At 38.7% G+C, this 20692-nt stretch overlaps 1 protein-coding gene across 3 annotated transcripts in view; it reads left to right on the top strand.

Moving 5' to 3' along the window:
• The first annotated feature begins 1374 nt into the window (after nucleotides 1-1374).
• The window catches only part of LOC108964966, a 31449-nt gene continuing 12131 nt past the window's right edge, over nucleotides 1375-20692 (top strand). Inside the window, exons 1-3 of one of the 3 annotated variants that reach the window (XM_018927057.1) lie at nucleotides 1375-1999; nucleotides 3532-3635; nucleotides 3708-3951. The gene's annotated coding sequence lies outside the window, so the exon portion shown is untranslated. Of the gene's footprint in view, nucleotides 2000-2264; nucleotides 3451-3531; nucleotides 3952-20692 lie in introns of those variants that run through there. The other 2 variants (XM_018927056.1, XM_018927058.1) reach the window with 2 other exon arrangements.

Here is a 20692-nt window from a genome sequence, read left to right as displayed (position 1 = left end):
AGCAAATTGTGTGTACGGACTCTCTTCAAATTTCTCAGTAATCTATTTATATTCCGCACTGCCGTACCGACTGTTGCTAATGTGTAAGCAACGTTCTCGCGCAATGCATACCCTAAGAAAATAAGAGCATTTTCTCTTCGAAATTAGCCTTTTGCTCTCTCGGTGCTGCAGCTAACCGACAACTTCCAAATAAACAAATTTTCAGCTATTTTGGTCGCAACCAACAGTGACAATTCACAATATCACTACTGCTAAGTGGCTAAAGGAAGGAGGCAATTGCGTGTAGCAGATCTCGTATGCTCGTCGGCAATCGGTGGGCGGTCTGGCACACCGATTACATTGTTATCATTTTGTGTTTTTGTTGTTTGTTAGTATGTGGTTGCACATTAGGCGACACGAAATTTATAGTGTCACACATATGAAAAAAGAGACCGAATTATATTGGCTGTGGACCTTGTACAGCGAATACAACTTATTGATCCAACGCCAGTGGCTGCAAGCGAGAAAGGGAAAACTGCTGCACAGTACCTCCGACTCGGGCCAAATGGCGATGTGTGGTTGCGGTTGCGACGATGGAGACGATGTTGGCTATGTGACGACGACACAAACATCAAAGACAGCTGCATAGCCAGCGACGGTGGGTAAAGTCGAAACACTGGTCCCTACATGCAGACCATTCACTAGCCATGAGGCTTCTCGTGCTGCCGATATATAATCAATACTTGCGTATATGAATGTCTATGGATTTATACATAGGTATGTATATAGATTCAAGTACATACATATGTAGTTAGGTACAGGCGAATAATAGGTGAGTACTAAGTAGTAAATCCCGAATCTAATCGAAGTTTTTCTTTAGTGTTCTTCTAGGCTATTTACCTTACATGTACGAATATGTTTATATGAATCATATCTGCAAACATACCTGCATATGTATATAAAATAATTAATTAAATAAGAGTTGTCGGAATAATACAACCATTCATATTTGATAATCATTTGATAAAGACCCGAATATGGTCTTCACCTACCACACAATATTTGATTTTTATATTGCATAAAATAAACTCTTGGGATTGAATTTGATACAAAAACCTGAGCTTTTTCATGACAAGCATCGCAAATATTAAAAGGGAAGCAAAACAAATTATATTTTCAGCTTTGTTATTTAACTATACTCTTATATACAACGGTTGTTTCGCTTCTAGATCCAAAAAGGTATACTTATATTTTATTAGTGTATTCAGTTAAATCCAAAAATACGGGCACCATTGTCAAGTGCATTTTAGTTTTTATTGAAGAAAATAAAAAAATTGAAGAAATACACTCTTTTAAAATGTATAAAAAAGATTTATATACAAAATTTTAGCAATGTGTGTGTGCAGCAAAACGCTCTTTTCTCATTTGCTGTTTTCGCAGCGCTCTCTTCGTTGCCTCCTCGTTGTCAGGCCTAAACTCATGTTGAAACTCTCAGCCTCAGTCAACGTTGGCGTTCGCTGCTGTTCGTGGCTGTGGCTACGTTTGTGGTCAGAATTGTTGTGATAAATAAATGTGGATGTGGCTAGGGCTGCGGCTTTTCTGCCGCTCCAATCGACCCCTCACCAGTCACCCAACAACACAGAGTGTATAGATTGAGGCACAGTTGGAGATGATATGGGTTAGCTTTCGCTGTTGGCTCATTCGAATGGCTGTTTCGATGGTCGCACTGCACAGCAGTCTGGTCGTCCATTACTGTATTGCCAGTAGTCACTCCAGTGGCTTGCGACTCGCCGACTCGCCAGTTCGACACCGAATGTACGCGCTCCGCTGTCTGCGTTACTCAACCACCAAAAGGCGACCACAAAGACTATCAGACATCAGAACGACGTAGCAGTCGAACTCCAGCAAAAAGTAAAAAACACCCGTTCGCTGTGAGTCTTCACGGCACGATACGTCACCGCGCTGTTCACACAGATACAGATAGCTAGCCAGGCAGATACAGTACGGTACGGAAGATACGGTAACGAAGCGCTGTTCGCATTGTGGCCTGGTGACGACGTTCGAAACGATTTACCGTCGCTAAAACACAATCGCTCTTTGGTGTTTCGAAAATATATATTTCATAAAAATTCAATACGATTTTGTTGTGAAAAAGTGTAAATATAAGCAATTCATTAAACTACAGAAAAATAGCGTTTTAATGTGCATACAAGTTTATTTGTTTGTGATAGAAACATCATTTTTTGCTGAATACAAATTTTTTAAAAGAAAATGTGTTCCAAAAATTTAATTCCAAAAAAGTTGTGTAAACGAATATTTAAAAAAACACATCATCACATGGAGCACCATTACCATTACTAGAATTCATACTATTCTAGCTCACCATATGAACAACAAAGTGCAAAATACATTGAAGCAGCACAGAAAAAACGTCCCCTAAAAAGACACCAATAAAGCCCGAGAACGTAACCAAACAGCACTTACATAAGCAAGCGGCCGAATGGAGCTCATCACTCCTTGCCAGCGACATTTTAAAAACGACCAACGACAACTCCTGCAACGGCGGCAACAAAGTCACACTCCCTACCACCCACCTCCTCGGCGTCAACAACATACGCCAATGGCGACGCTTTCCAGTCCTCACCAACTTCCTACCGCCAACGTCGGTCGTCTTTGTCAATTCTTAGTTTTTGCCTCCGTGTTGGTTGGCGACTCTTTTGCATTTCTCAGCCTTGTTGTTGTTACTCTTGATTAGGTGGTGGTGTGATGTGGGTTTTTTATTCCTTTACTCGCTGCTCAGCCGCTGCGCTGCCGCCGCCACTGTCACTGCTGCTGTCGCAGTTGTCGCACTGGCATTTTTATGGAGTTTTTTCGTCGTCTCTCTTCGTAATTTTGTCGTCCAGTGTCATTGGCTGAGTCGTATTCGCCGATGTTTGTGTTGTTTTATTGTTGTGTTTTAGTAGGTGGATATATGGCAAAGCCCTTGTCGGGCGCTGAACATTGGGATCTGGTAGCCGTGTTATGGGTGTTATGTATTTCAGTTTCGTGAATAGGCAGGGTGTGTATATGTGTTTGAGTGAGGTCTTATAAGAGTGCGAATGCGGGCAATTTGCATCCATGTGTGTGCGCACATGTGTGTGTTTGCAGGCGTGCTGAACAAATATATGGAGGAATATGCAAGCGCCTGTGTGTGGTGGTGAAGCATTTGCCAGTGCCACTGAGTGTATGTGTGTGCATGTGTGGGTCTCGGCGACTCTGGTCGGGTATTGTACAAAAGTCGCAAATTCAATGGCGACACAGCAGCGAAGATGACAACGACAACGACAAATTGGCGACGAGAATAAGAACGACGAAACGATAATGTTGCCGATGACCGCCGTATTTGTTGTTGCACTTGTTGTTAATAATGCCTGCTGGCAAGTTTTCGAGTTTCGCTTCCAACTACGGCAGTGGCGTGCAGAATTCCGCGAAGTATTTAATAAACCGAAATTAAACAAATACTAACTAATAAGAACCAGAAGTTTGCTAATTTTCTCTTTTCGATAACCGCAGCCACATGCTGAGAACTGGAAATATAAAAAATATTGATAATAAGCCTAGAATAAAGTGAAAATCAATCTAAAACTACATTGAAATGAAAGTACACACAAAGCCATGTATGTATATACATACATATAATATATAAAAATGTGTGCATATACATATGTTCGCTTGGCTTTCGGATATAGATCTACTGCTGACGCTTCATTTGAAAATCTCAGTGCTGTGATTTGATTAGTTTTTTATTGAAGAAAATAATAATAATTAGAAAAAGAATAACGTTATCCCGCTAAACTGGCAACTAATGCCACAGTACTGAAGCTCAGCGATTATTGTGTTGAAAAGTGAAAACAACTGAAACAGCTCAGCAGCGGAATTCCGTTTTCTAACATTGCTCAACTTTGGAGATATAAACACGGGTTCCTTGAACAGGTGAGCTGACGTTCTTAATAGCCATAAGTAATTACCTAGAGCTAACTTAACTAAGTGAATGTGGGATAACGGTAGTTTGACAGCGTGACAAAGAATTTGAAAACACCTTCTCCATTGCCGAGTTCAAAGGTTAGAAATTATTATGCAATAAAGCACTGCATCTGCTGGATAATTCGACAAAAATAACGTTTGCAACAACAGTTCTATTAGAACGCACACACATATACATTCCCATTTGCACTAATAAAAAGTGTGTTGCATTATTTGCACACTATTTGATTGCTAGTGCAGTAATTAATTTAGTGTTGCGTGAAATTTACAAAATTTAATTGTGCAATTATATGCGTTTCCACCGAACAATGCTCAATAAATTTTTACGGCCGACATTCGGAGTAGGGAATCAAATCGGCTATACATACCCGAAAATTTTATTTATAAATTAAAAAAGCAAATCGTGTAATATCGAAATAGCACACAAAAACAATATATGCAAACAATGGAATTTCGAATTAACAGTACATACATACTCTAAATAAACGATTTATTTAAATAATACAAGTGCACATTACTTTCCGCGATCCACTATTTTTTACACAACTCATCGATTAGATTTCCGAATAATTTGTGTGTCATAAAAGGCAAATACTCGTTAATAAAATGATCGTCCCTATTTCAACCTGCGCACCACCCCGTATTTTCCGGTATAGGAAATCGATAGCTCTCGAACGTTGCAAGCAAAAGCTGTGGACTACACACACATATGTCCCAATGCATACAGGCATAGATTGTAATTAGTTTTGTAAAATTCGCATGCGATTTACGTTTACATACATTCATACATACATATGTGCATATGTATGTGCCTATGTGTATGCAAGCGGAATAGTTCTGTGCCGGTGGAAATATTTTATTTGTTGTAATGTGTTTGTTTGGCGAGCAAACACACCGACCACATATATGTATTTACAATAATTTCACACCGTTACGCCTCGCAATTCATATTTGCTCATTTTTTAAGTTCACGCTAATTAAATGTCAAAGCTAATTATTGGTGCTGAAACGCAGTCGTTTTTTGCATAACTAGCCAATAGATGACCTATTCGAAATTTCACACGAATACAAATGTACATATACATATGCATATGTATGATCGCAATTTAAACGTAATGTTGTAATGTTTCAAAGTAATGAACTCGCTGTGGTTGTTTATGTTGTGTGAAGAACCAGAAGCACAACTGCAATAGAACACTGTTTGGCAATCAAACTCATTTAGGTTAATGTGCATATGTATTTATCCCAATTTTGCTTTCTTATAAGGGAAATCCGGATGGCTGGTTCCAGATTTATAACGGAGTTTAACTGAGAACTGATTTTCCCTTTCATAAAAATATTTAATATAAAAATATGCTTAAGGCCACACTTACTGAGATGTGTACCAGATAAAAATATTTCTCTGTCTAAGATCATAATATGACCGTATAACGAAAAGCAAAACAATAAAAGTAATTAGCAGTTAACAGAAACATTAATGTAAGCCACCTGAAGTGCTCTATAAAGAAACATTTCAAGAAATGCAAGCGCCATCGCCGGCGTGTAACTACAATATATGTGGCTTGGCCTCGTGGAAAATGTCCAAAGTTGTGAATTTGTTGGATTTTTTCGACGCAGACAAAAGTTTATGAATTTAAAGTAACTAAATCAGCCCCATCAGAGTTCCCACACGCATGTAAGAAGGGCCAAATAGTTAGAGTTATATTACGGTGGGAACACACAATCATTAAAATGAACGCGCGCGTCGCAAATTAGCCTCGTTTCAACTAACCGTCCTACCACAAAATAAGAGAAAAGCGCCGCAGACAACAATTAGAAGTGTTTTTTATGAAACTGACGCCATCATGAAATAACGAAAATAAGAGTATTTTATTTCTCCACCTTAGTAAGATTTCTACATGCAACATATCTAAATAATATGCTACCTGATTAGACAACAGCAGTATTGATTTATATTCGACAAGCCAAATCCAGGACTCCCAAAAGTTTTGCAAAATCCTTTACTGCCATTCACATGCACTTTTTTATATACGACATATGAGTGTATGAGTGTTTTATATGTACTATATACATAGGCTCTGATTTTGCAATCAGTCACTATAAACACGATTTTGGCCCGTTTTTACCATCAGCTGAGGCAAGTATGAGGAAAAGTGCCTGAGCTGAGAGAAAGAGAAATACGTTGTCATCTAAATGTTAACAATGAAAGAAAAAAGAAAAGAAGTTCAAATAACAATACAAAAACATTCAGTACTGAATTCCTTTGATACTCAAATATATTCTCACATATGTACATATAAGTTACATTACTTCGATAATGTAAGTGCTTCCTACTATAAGGGCTCTAACTAAACGTTGCAGGTAAAGGAAAATAGACGAGTTGATATCTGTCACATCTCGTAAGCTACAAGCGAATAAGCCGATTGCACTTCATACTAAATTGTGAAAATCAGTTAAACCTTATCACACATCCCTCATAACGCTTATGTTAGAGGCTGTTAAAAGACCTATAACTCTGAATAAATATCACCAGACATTCTAAATTAGTTTTAAGTATGTATGTATGTATGTAGCTTCTTGTTTTAGATTTCTACCGTAAAAGTACAAAATAGATATCTTCTTATGCAACATTAATCCTCATATATTGGGAAAGCTGTTGGCCATATTTAATTTATTAGGCTGCAAATGGTATCGAAACACCTGCTTGCAAATAGTCAACACCGCAATTGTTGAGGTATTCTGCCAACAACACTGCACATGCAACATGCCACCTACAATTTTCACGGCCATTGCTAAGCGTGGTGATCCCAAGCTAAGCGGGTGCCTCGGCAAAAAGTCGTTTTATCGCAATTATTCGCACATCGAGTGACGCTTCCAGTGGCGCAGCTTATCCAACAAAGCTTGCAGTTTGCCTTGTTTATCAGCTATTAAGTAGTAAAACGTTGCCTTCCTCTCCGTTACAACGATCTCATAAAATATACCTACATACATGCATACACACATACACATATACAAACACGCATATGCATACATGTAAATTGATAATAATTCAGCTGTTGTTGATGCCATTCGACTTTGTGCATCGCAATTCGTATGCATCTTGATAGCACCGGCAAATTAGTTATCGCAAATGGGTTGAACCGGGCTGCGACTTTTTCCCGCTCCAAGCAACCCACCGCCCTCTCCGCTAGCAAACTTGAGTATGCGCTCGACAACTTTTTTGATTCGCGCTTTAGCTGAGATTAGCCGGCATAATGATGATGTGTCACAACCTTTACGTGTCTACACGCTTGCTCTTACGTACTTAGAAAAGCATGAACGTAGTTCGAGTATTTAAGTGCTTGTAGCAGCAATCAAATACAACTGTACGTGTTTCTATTCGCCTTGCTATGCAACACGGCGTGGTTGTGAATGTGTGCCTTGGATGCCTTGTATGCCGTTGCGTGTATTTCTTTTGTGGATAATCGCACGAAACTCAAGCAATTTCACAAACTAATTAAAGCTTCTCCACTTTCCATACCCAACTACTTCATTTATTAGATCTGAACACCCTGTATTGTATTTTTTATGCGCGAAAACCCGCTAAATTCTTGAAAATTTTTAATCATATACATATATACGCAGCATTAAGTTTGCCACGAAGTTTATAACATCCGGAGGTAAACTTCGGGAATCCTTTAAAGTATAAATGTGTAAAAACGACCCGGAGGAAGAGCTGAGGCCCTTAGATTCATGTCCGTCTGTGTATACGAGAACTAGTTCCTTAGTTTTTGAAATATCGATCTGAAGTTTGCACACGTTTTCGTCTACCAATGGCCCTTCCCACCTGTCGCAATCGCATATATCGGACAACTATGTGTCATATAAAGTGACCCCTCAAATTCAAATGCTTGCATGGAAAACTTTTTATTTGCCAATGCATCAGCACAAAATTTAGCAGAGATTATTATTCAATGTTGCCAAATTCAACTGAGGATTTAAATCTATATGCTTTATACAATTTAAATAATAGAAATATACTGTGTATGATGAAGCCGTTAAGTACCATATAATCCCTTAATAAAAAACACATTCATGCATATTGCTTTACATATGTATGCATGTATATAATGTTGGTCCCATCTGAAATTCCCACTCCGCTCAAAACATACATATGTATATGCGTATATATGAATAAACATAAGTTAATGGGCTTAAATATACTTAAGAAAATTTATACATATTTGTTGGAAAGAGTTGCCACAAGTCAGAGGTATTATAAGTATTAATTTCTGTTCGATTCTTCATGAACGTCTTCTCGGAGTACAGCATGGGTAGCTATTATATACCAAAAACTGATAAATATATGTTAAGTACTAATTGAAATAAAAGTACCAGCAAATTAAATCAAGTGCTAAGCTAAAAGCCCAACGGTTAGAGCTGTCAGATTTGTATTTCTTTTATCACAGTTGGCAGTATTTACTTCATTTCTTGACTTCTACTTGCTAAACCGAAAAGTTCTGCTTCCGATCACACTCAAAAAAAAAACAAAAACGGGAGTTTAAGTGGATACACATATGGCAGAAGATACTTTTAGAGTTGCTTAGTGTTGACTAAAAAGGACAACAGAGGAACCCCACTTCTGTCACTTTTAGGGAGTGCTTTTCTTAGTCACATGTTTTGATTTAGTAAACATTGGGATTTTTACAGCAGAAATGCACTTAATATGAATTTATGCAAGCACTGCATTCCTCCGATTATTCTTTGAAAATCGCTCATCGTTAGGATTGCGATGAAGCTCAAATGGAAACACGCAAACTTAATATTACAAAAAAAAAAATAAACAATTCTGCATATGTAATATAATTTCCAAAGGTAACAGTAAAACTTTATAAGAAATTAAGGACAAAGCAGCGGTGTAGCGGATGGCCATCTGAGTGTTCGTGAAATGAGGGGCTGTTGGTAATAACAGCACGTACGACGCCGTCACGTTTGTCGCACAATTGCATTTATTCACGCGAACGACATGTAATTGCACGTAATTTCCTGCTTGTCAAGCAACTGTGAAGGCACCAGCAAACGCATGCGAAACGTACCGACCAAGCTTTGCTGTTGCGACAGCCATTGGACTGCAGAGCGCCAACCTGGAGCAACAGCAAAAGCAATTTGCGAAAATATCACCAGCAGAGTCGCTTCGCTTATCGGCTGCCGATATTTGTGTACGCCGTACAAGCCTGCGTACTGCGACTGTCTTTCTTAGAATATAAACTGACCGTTTGCAGAAATTCAATATGTAAAACAAGCCTTCCATTAGATTTCCATTGGTCCTCCAAGTTCGCAGGCTTCTCAAATGATCTTGCGTTGGCGCCATGAGTGACCAACATCAAGCAAGTGCGAAATATTGCCCTTCCCTACTCACCTTAATTGCAACAATTGCGCCACTTAGACAGAAAGGTTTTTGCATGTGAGGTGAGCGGAGTAATGCCAACGAGTAAATAGAATATTTGTTTATGTTATACGATATTACATACATACTACATGCACATGTATGATATGTTTACTGGTTCGCGTATTTCTTGTGATTACCGAACAGAGTCAGGCGCTTGGACACACACATGTATAAGCGCAGAGTAAATAATTATGACAAATGAGAATATAAGAATTCAGAAACTAGTACCATACAATTGGCAGAAACTGGTTTGCAATTAAATTTTTTTTTAATAGCTGCGACATTTATGCCGTTAGTCTTGGAGAAACTGCCCTTGCTTTGGCTTAAAATCCAAAAGGAATGGACCGAATGTGATGTGCCTTAAAGTGACCCGCCTTGTGATATCTTTCTAGTTATTTTACCTCTAGACTGTAATATAATCAATATATTTAACTCCTGAGCGCTAGTGTATGGTCTAACTTATTCTGTGATATCTCAAAAGCTTTTCGTAAAATATGCACGCATTTTAATTTGATATTTCCACCAAACCGCTGAAGCTTATTTGCAAGCATCTAGTTTCTGACACTGCCGCCCCCCTTCCACCTTTTTCCGCAGTTTTATTGCAAGGTCGAAATAGGGCAATCGCGCATGAAGCGTTGAAATCCGTTCAAACTCTGCTGTGCAATGATTTTCCTGGCTGACTCCGGCGTAGTTGAGGCAGCAGTGAAAATTGCTCATAAGTCACAAAGCAATTACATTGAATTACCTGAGCAATCCACATACGCCGCCGCGTTCAATTCACCTTGCTGCCGATGGGATTAGCTGTGGTGGAGCGAAATGTGTTGCCGTGGTTGCCATGTCGTTGCTACTCAGGTGCCTGGGCTGCGCACTGCTGGCGCGAAGCGAGCACAGCAACGGTATCCTTGAGCTGCTGTCCGTCCCCCGTTCAAGGCAACGTTGTGATGATCGACGAAAACTTGTTTCTCTGCAAGCAAAAGTCTTCTCTTTCTGTTTCGACTAATCATTTGCTTCTTATGTGGCAGATTTCGTAACTGCGAATCGACGAAATTGAAACCGATTACCGCATACTTGAGCCGCTTTCAACACAATCAGAAATAATGGCTCCGGGTCACACTTTACTCACTCACACTTGATTGCAGTGCAGAGAGTAGGTCTTGCCAGCGCTACATGGCAGGAAGCCACGACGATCGGCATGTGTGATCGACATTCTACGTGAAAGAAAAGAGAGTTTAAAAGGCGGGGAATAACATTTTATTCACAAATTCCATTTTGCTGTTTTTCGCTTTGCATTGTCCAGATTGAGTTTTAGGATTCAGCATTAAACACCGCCATGCATTTATTGTCGCCATAACAAACACACATGTACATACATACATATGTATTTGTACATAGACATGTCTGCATATGAGGAAGTCGGCAAATTCGTCTCGCAACCTCAAGCTAAGCCGCTTAAATGACACTTACGCGACGCACATTTCTTTCGAGTTTCGTCCACTTTGCGCACTTACTTGCGATTTGACTCCTCACCCCATGGCCGGCCCTCACTCGTCTGTTGTGGCGACTCAAATCATAATATCCGAATGAGGTGGCGGCGACGACAGTGGCAATGGCAAGGCGCAATAAGCTCAGATATCGTTGGCTCTGACTTTTGCCACTATTGCTAGGGCCGTTATGATCGTTGTGCTATTGCGTTGGTGTGTGTTTATAGGCATCAGCCCTGCGTCATTCGCGCTCTTTGCATTTTGTTTTGCCCGCTACGCCACCAATTACCATCGCTGCGGGCAAATTTACAATTGCATTACACACATAAATGCATCCACTCCAACGTCCACCATATATACATATATTTATGTATATGTGTGCATGTATGTATATTGTAAATATGTTACTATTTTATGCACATACAATCGTCTCAAGTTTTTGCACATTTTCTCCGCATATTTTGCCGACATTCGATACCATTGCTCGGCAGCACGTTTGGGCTGGCGGTACTCACATACACACTTACATGTATTAACCGCGAGTGCCTGCGTACCACATGACCACATGGCCACGTTATGGTCATGTACCCACACGGTTCCCATGTCAAACCAACCTGAAACACACACACTCCCATCTCCCGACACATACACACATGTCACATGATATACGCGTATACCGGTGGGCACACACACACTCGCATGTACGTGCATGTGCACACGTTTTGCAATTTGTTGACAAAATGACAACCAATCGTGCGGTTCCCATGGATTGAATTGGTTTCACAACTCGTTTGATGGCTGTCGCTTCGTGGCGAGCGCTCGGCGAGGTACAGTGGCCCGGTTGGCCATTCGTAAACCAACGCCCGCAACCCGCAGCTATAAAAACCCAATTTTACCGCTTGCGTCCCCATTGCCCCTTTTTGACCGCTAGTGCTACTTAAGGTCCCTCGCACACACATACACATACATGTGTTATTTCATACATACAAGTCATGAAGCGAATGGTTTACTGCAAATGAACTTCCTTACCCGCTGCAGCCGAAGAAGAAACGAAATAAAATTAAATGCTGTGAAATGAATTGAAATTGTTTTGATTGACAAATTTGCTACGTTTAGGAAACTTAGCATACTTAGCACTAGTGAGTCTTTCCGCTGAAACACCAAATTCTGTGGACTGAGGGAATGCCTTCTTAAACATAATATTCGTACAAACTGCCAAACATATTTACATAATGTATTACATATATATACATATGGCAAAGGGACATTATTGGAATGTTATTGGAAGTTCGCTTTCGAAAGTTAATGTACAAGTTAAGAACGACCAATTCTATTCAACGGCACTGTCGATGCATCGAGTGCAGGCCTTAAAAAGGCTTTGATAAGTTCTACCAATAGAAGTGTATTTGCGCGTGTCTCGCTGTAGAATTACTTGCTGAATTCTGGGAACCTGGCGTAATCTTAGCATATGACTGGAATTTCAGGACACATTTCGTTAATAATTTCTAATTGCTTAACAACAGGAAGGGTTGAACATTATGGCCGACATTGAAGTGAGCAACTAGAAATGTCTGAGGAAGACAGCGGTGGGCTGTGACTGGCAGAGGGGTTGAACGGCTAATATCGCGTAAGAATTCAAACAGTCAACGTCTTTGTCATCGACGGAGAAATGAAACAGCAACAATAGCAAAACCAACAGAATAACTAAAGCTGCCGATACAAGAAACAGCCAACAACACAGCGACACGACATCATTTTATACGTCACTCAAGAAAATGTCAGCGCTGTCAAGGCAGTTTTCTTAAATGAATTGGAGCAGAGTTACGAAGCGAAAGGCATACGCGGGAAAGGGGTGGGCGGCAGGTGGACACGAAAAAGAAACCGAACACTCTACACTGAAGCACGCTGCAACGCAAACTGTCTAACTGACAATATGGCAAATTGATGTTGCATGCAAGCAATTTGGTTGTTTGAGGTCCAATGTGTGACACGACGGGCGACAGGCGACAGGCGACAGCCGAATGCCAACAACCAACAGTCGCAACAGTCGTTGCAGTCGCTTACATGCTATGGTCTCTTCTTATTGAACTTAAGAATTATTTCAACATTCTAGTTATTATAACTTTTTGTGAAGTTTCTATTATTTGTTGCACGCTATTGAGACGTACTTGGAGTTACTTGAAGGATTTTCTAAAGTGTTGAACACCAAGCGGCGGAGCGACAATACTGCGCTTAACTTCATCACCACCCAAATTTACCGCTAACGTGCTTGTCAAAGTACTCAGTGGGGTCTATACATAAATTGAATTTTCCATACATTTCTTCCTGAAAATTTTAATTGGGCATTCATGTAGCTACTTGATTATTGGTCTCCACTGAGAATGGCTGCTAATCTACTTTAAACGTGCTTCTCGGTTTGAAAACTTTCGAAAATGATGTGAAAAGCAGTCGCAGTAGGCGTGAAAATCTGTTTTTCTTGCTCAAGAAATAAATTAGTTCAATGTTATTGTGGTTATAGTAAAATATGTTTATGAAAATAATGGGGCATAAAAAGTTCGTGTATCGGCACTTGCATTCCTTCTAACAATAGAATAAAATCTCTAGAAGAAAAAAGTCCAAACTCATTCGCTGAGACGGCTTACTGCTACTCTTATAAAATGTGGACAAAAACAGTAAGAAAGCTCAACCTCATCCTCGTAATGAGAACCTTATTTTTGGTTGGCCCAAGGAGACTCAGTGCTTAATCAATGACTTGATAAATTAATTAAAAGCAAACGACCAAACTCACTCAATTGTGAAATTATGATAGAAACGAATAAACGACTAAAGGAAAACGCTTTGCGAAGTGAGGAAGTAGTAAAGAATCTCAATAACATTCGTAAAAATTGTAAAATGTAAAGAAACTTAATGATCAGCAAGGGAACCGCGACTGACGCGAAGGCAACGGCGAGTGCCGTTCGCAATACACAAAACACAAAGCTCTGAGCGCTGTTGCGACATGACAGTTTTCCGAAGATGAACTGACGCGAATGCACACTAAGGCGTTGAGCGTGCGAAAAAATCAGCATTGACGCAAAAAGTAGCAACAAAGTTAACACCAAGTGGGGCGAAGGCGGGAGCACGAGCAGCATGGTTAGAAAGGCAAATAACATAAATACAGAGACAAGCTGAAAAAACTGGAAGCGCGGATATTAAAATAGTTTAAAGTGTGAAACCAAGTGCAAAATTATTTACGAACTCTAAACGCAAGAGATGAATCAACGGATGGAATTGACAAAAACGAAGAGCACAAAAGGCGGAAAAGACAATGTTCTTATATCTTAAAATAAATAATACAAAAAATTAAAGCAAGAAGTTTAAATGAAATCGATCAGAAGGATTACATGAAGACTTAAGATGTGGCGCATGCGCAGTGAGCTATCGGCGTTATCTGTTTTGTGTGCAGTGAGCTGTTCAATGAACACATGAGTGTCTCCACAGAGATTCATTTGTGTTCAAATGTCGCATTCGTTGAAAGCGAATGCTCCAGATACTCCACAGATACAGACAAGATCAGGTGCAATCACGCGCACAGTGTCAAAGGATCGCCTCGCATTTAGTGTGATACAAGAAGCCGCTACTGAAATTCTTGACTACGGCTTTTGTTTCACCAATGAAACAAAACTGGTGTCTTATCTTGTCTGCTTTTTGATTTCAACGTTTGAAGGCAGAAAATGATGGGGAATTGTAGGCACACTTTTAAGAAATAATAAATGTGTATGTGTGTGTCATTAGGAAATTAGCATATTGCCAATTTTCGCAGCCCTTGTTGTTGAATTTCCATGTCGATATTGCAGTTGAGACCGTTCATTAAGCCCACACATACGAAAAAAGGGAACGAAATTCATTAATATAAATATTTGCTCACCCAATAAACGTTTGGCAGAAAAATAACCCAAGAGTCAACATCGAATTAACGTAATATTCCGTTGGCAAGTGTCCAACAAACATCTCCTCCCCCCTTTACCGCCATCCACGGCCATATATGGTACATACATACATGGATTATTCAAGAGCAGTAGTAAGTGCATAAACCGCGCCGCGCCGCTAATCAGACTCCCAAATATTTGCTCAGATCGATTTGTGATCGCCAGCTTGACTTGGCGATTGAACGACGATTTCTTTGAGCAGTGTCGCGTTCGTTTGTGTTTGTATTTGCGCGTTAACTGAAATGACAAAAATGCTTTCAACCTCGCAAAGGGTCGCTAACAAGCTGCTTAACAGCGTTAACTAATGTTTTATTATCTTCCCCATTCTTATCCGAGTATAATGGATGTAAAGTGAATGCGATCACGGGCTGCTTATAATATCAAACTTCGTCACTCTGTCCATAACTAATACCACATAATTCGATATACATACATACATATGTAAACACTATGTACACAAACATATGTATGTGCTTTATTTAACTTTTTGACACATTTTCAAAGCTTCAGAGTGCTGACCATTAAGTCCATTAAGTACACTACTAAATATTTATTGATTTTTAAGAAAGTGGTGAAAAGATAGTCTCGCTGCCCCGCAACTTAGAGAAGCACGGCAACACCTTTTTACGTAAACATTCGCCTTCCGAAAGCACCGAAAGAGCTGGAATTGATTTAAGATTTGAAAAATGTGTCTTTGTTTCTAAAGACCTTTTTCTTTCATCTAAGACCTTTTTGTGTTGACTGCGAAATTATGATTTAAGCGCTTTGATATCCAAGTTCAGTTTTTTATTCCACAAACATATTAGGTGTCTTGACATTGAACTTGTTTCATGCGACGTGTGGTGTTTATTAAACAGAACAGTTATCAAGTGTTTAAGTGAAGAAGTAAAGGAAAAATTGCGTGCCTATTTGAAGAAGACGAGATAAGTTCCGCCTACTACCTCTACGCCATTTTCATGTTTTTTTCCGTTGATTCAAAATCGGAATCAAAAAGCGGCTTCTAAGCGTGATGAATCGAAACGAAAACAAACGCGGAAGTATCATAATATAATATAGGTAAAAATAAATTTGAGCATTCGTATACAAACAAACATGTAAGGAAAGACAAACCTCGGGCGCGATAGGATGATACAAAAGTTATTAATATTGTGTAGTCGAAAAAGTCTTTTGAAAATAATGAAGAAATTCGCTATATTTTGAAATTTTGCTATAAAAAAGTGAAGCATGCCACGCAACCTACCAATGAATTGTGAGAAGTTTACGGAGACGATTCTTTTGATTTGTATTGATGGAATAATGTCTCTAGCAGGAAAATGTAAAAAAGTGATAGACCGAAATGGTACGTACTATTAGTATGAATAAAAAAAATAAGTAGAAGTTTGATTGGAAATATGAAAAGACTTTTTTGATTACCCAGTATAGGTAAATTCGACACACATGATGAGGCCCACTTTAAAAACCTCTTAATAAAGGCAACCGAAGGGCCTATTTCCATCTTTTATGGAAGGAAGTTGTCAGATATCAGAATTATTTTGACTATTGTGTAAGTAATATTTGAGTGAGTTATCAAAATTTTAATAAACATTTACAATTGTACATATACCAAAGCTGTTAGAGGCCTATCGGTAGATACTCCTACTCCTGCGCGACACCCTGTGTCTAATTCCCTTTTCAAGTCATAGTAGATATCTCAGTCTTGGAAATGTTTAGATGGTACAAACAAAAGACGGAAATCACGAAATTTATTTGTCTTTCCCTTTTATCTGTTCGGATTATCCTAAAGTGTTGAGCCGTTAGGTGAATAAATTTGTCATACTCTTGTGCAACATGTTGCGCGAGTACAAAAACATGCAATTATTAAAAACACAATAACGAAAAATAATGAAAGCTGCAAAATCTATTGTTAATACCATTAACGTTGGGCCATTGTTCCAGCATACACACGCATTCATAGATATTGCGAGAGTGCAGATGAAGCCAATCAAAACACATACAACAGCGAGACAGCGGGATAAGCACAGTCCAAAAGAACAACGAAGCAGAAACTACCAAAAATAAATATTTTATGAAACCACAATTGATTTGCGTTCACACACATGGCGTGCACTTGCGATCACATACACAGTACAGTTAATAGGAACCACTTTTGGAATTTCGTCCAAAGATTGACAAATGACTAATCAGCGCTTGTGGTCGTTATTGGCGAGACCTTGGCGGTGTCAGCGTGTGTCGGCCACACACATGTACACACATAAACATTTACTTGCATTTACACACAGATGCACATACAACATAATACGTAACCTGCAATTAAATATCACACAACTAGGCATTCCAGCCCGAAATCGAACTAGTCGCAAAAATACTGAATTTCAGCTGAAATTTTCTAACCAATGAACAACTTTATTTAACTCCAACATTTTTATACACAGTTGTTTATCAAAAAATCTGCTTCGATTTTGGGTTTGGTCCGTAACAGAACCAGTTCTTTTCATGTCTATTTTCAACCACCTGAAATTGACGTCTCGCGGAACATCAACACCTAGAAGATTGCCGGCTGCATAGTCAGGCCACCGGTCCGTACTAGTTGTAGAGTAGTTTATAAATAGTTGGTTTCACCGCCTTCTCGTACACGAACATTCATATTAAGTAATTGAATAACAAGCCGAAACTACATATTTGACGCGTTGAAACAATCGCTATGTTGTGGTTGTAGCAGCAAATACACTATAAGTTCGATCACCTTCAGCAGTCTAATCGGACGCAATTAAGTCGGTATTAGATGACGATTCTTAACAGAGCCATAAGTGTTACTGTCATTTCCCTGCCGCTGTAATTGCATAATAACAATAAATATGTGAATACACACGTACACACACATGCGATGCAGCTACAAACCTGCTGCCGCCAACTAGAAAACCGCTGGCAACAACGGGGACTGAGCCAATGCACATGGTCCATGGATAAACACACATCAAATTATTCACAAATGTGCATACAATCTGTACATACATGTATTTATGTACACGTGTTCGTAATCCAAATGGCAATAAATACCTATCGATTGTGCGGTAAATACGGTAAAGCACTGCTGCTTCACTAAAACACTGCTTCTCTGCTTGCCTTCCATAGCCAGGAGCGTGAGCGCAAACTATCACCCTTTCTCAGATGTCGTTAAATATTAATGACATTTTTTGGGTCGGTTTTAATTACGATTTAATGATTCGTTTTGTTTCATTCATCGTTTGCCCACCAATTGCACATTTGGTTGTGTATGTACTTCGTAAAGGTATCGAACTATTATAGTCATTCATTCATTAGACGATCTTAGACCATTCGAAGCTGAGAGAATACAGTTGACATTCATAACGGATGCAGTTGGTGATCATTATTGGATTGTAATAACCGTGTATAACCGATTTGATTCCGCTTTGTGTCTGTGCCTTATGAGAATTTCATGCTTTTTTGCCTGGCGGACAAAATCGGCTAGAGAACATAAAATATAGTATTTTTTATTGTTTAAAAATTATGCACACATTAAAAATAAATAATTTGTAATTACAAGCAAAATAATGGTAATCCTTAGTCAAAAGAAACTATACTTTTTCTCGGCCAACCGAACTTTCTCGAAGCTTCCAGATATTTCCAAGCATTCAAAGCCAACTCTGACTGAACTAAGTATTCAACTTAATCTCACATACTCTTACATATTACATTATATACTTAAATATTGACATTTATACATATGTACACATATTGAGCGGTGCCTAAGGTAAACGGATTATACAAATTATTTTCATCGCATCATCGAAGGTATGTAAGAGCAGGCCAACATCCGTCAAACAGCATACAACCTTGAGGTAAACTCATATGACGCCCTGATGTCCCCCATGGCCACACCGCACTGACTCTAATCGTTTAATCGTCCGGCATCGAGTCAAATTCGTATATACCTTTTTCAAATCATTAATTATGATTTTCATTCATCAATTTGCTTAAAGTCCATCTTTAACTGTTCTTCATATTTCTTTTCTCTAATATCTCTTGCTTGTCCGGCGCTGATTTCATTTGCCAAAACTATTGACTGAATGGTGACTCTATTTAAAAAATGCGACACTGCAGAAAGAATTGTGAAATCTGATGAAATAAGCTAAATCTGGTTCAAATGTGCCCCAATTCGGAAATAAAGGGTGTAACTAGAGGTAGCAGTGAACATACGTGAGCTAAACCTCAAAAATGTATGCGGACATTTAAACACAGGTTTAAATATTCAAGAGCCCTGAAGATATTGTGACTGGTACAAAAGCGGAAACGATTTGTTTAATTTAGCATTGACTCATTATATATACATATATACATAAGTATGTACGTACGTATGTGTGTAGCTCGGGGCACCAGCGGTGGAATGCTTAATTGTAGAGATCTTAGCAAAGTTGTTATTTCATTTAAATTTACATACATATGTTTGTATGTGTGTGTGAATGGATCGCCAAACTTTTTAAGCTGTACCAATAGTTGAGTACACGGACTTGAAGAAAACGCTAAATTTAGTATTTTTTCCGTCAAAAGTTATGGATGAGTTTCACTTTCTTGAAGCCACGACTGTTAAGTGAAGAGAGTGTTTGCAAGTATTTGCACATTATTTTCAATCGGTATTGACATGGGAATCGATTCTGAGTATAACTATGGTAGGGCTTCTAATAAGTAGCTGACACAGCAGCGCTATCGCTGCCTCGAATCGCTCAAAGTGAATTCTCCAACAAGCATTCAACTTATGGCGCGCAGCGTGGATAATAAAATGAGATGCTTAAACGACAAAGAAAACAAGTTTTGCTTTAAATCGAAACGCAAGATTAGTATAGATTAGTGTACACTAGGCATCAAATGAAAGTATAAATTTCACAGACGTTATTTCAATGCAGTTTTATTAAAGTAAACACTAATAATTCATACATTAATATTACATTTACATGGTTATTTAAGTAACCAATTATAAATTCACATTTTTTTCCCCGGAATAGAAAAAAAGGGCTTAAACAAAAGAGTATAAATTAAAAAAAAAAGATACAAAAATTTTTGGTATAAAAGTAAATTTAGTAATGAATATTGCCTTCTTTATTCTGAATTACTGCACGAAGACGTTTTGGCATGCCTCGAACCAAATTTCAAATATTTTCATTGGAATAATGTCAAGTTGACGCTTCGTCTATAAGAAAAATTATTCCAAGTTTGTACGGCTGCTTTTTGGTATTTTGGAAATAAAAATAAACCACAAATGCTCAATTGGATTCAAGAATTGTTCAAAAAAGCGAGTAGTCAGGCGAGATGTGCGTCGGGGAATGGGATCTTATTGGAAGATAAACGACCCCAAGTTCATTATCTCTGCACTTATTTTCGAAATTTCTCTAAGAATGTTAACAAATGAAGCACCCGTCGTTCGTCCATCGATTTTAAGTACACTACCAACACCAATATTTGAGAAATAGCCCCAAAGCATGAGAGAAGAGAACCTCCTCCATGCTTAACTGATGATTGTATGCACTGTGGTTTTAAGCGACATTCCCTAATTTTTTTTTTAACTCCTTAGCTCGAATTTGGATATTTGGATATTCTTTTGTAAACTCTAGTCCTTTTTTCCTACTCGAAATGGAAAGCATACGTAATTTTTTGCGACATAGTTTTTAAAACCAGATGTGTGAAATTTTCTTTTCAATGTACTAATGGAAACATCAAAACCAAAATTTTCAATCATGGGCTCGATAAAATTTCAGGGCTTTCAGGAGCTTTCTTCGTAAAAGCCGTTCAGCGTGTAT

This window comes from Bactrocera latifrons, unplaced genomic scaffold (assembly GCF_001853355.1).
Source record: "Bactrocera latifrons isolate USDA-ARS-PBARC rearing strain unplaced genomic scaffold, ASM185335v1 scaffold_130, whole genome shotgun sequence".
NCBI classification, from domain to species: Eukaryota; Metazoa; Arthropoda; class Insecta; order Diptera; family Tephritidae; genus Bactrocera; species Bactrocera latifrons.
This window is presented reverse-complemented; position numbering and strand designations above follow the sequence as displayed.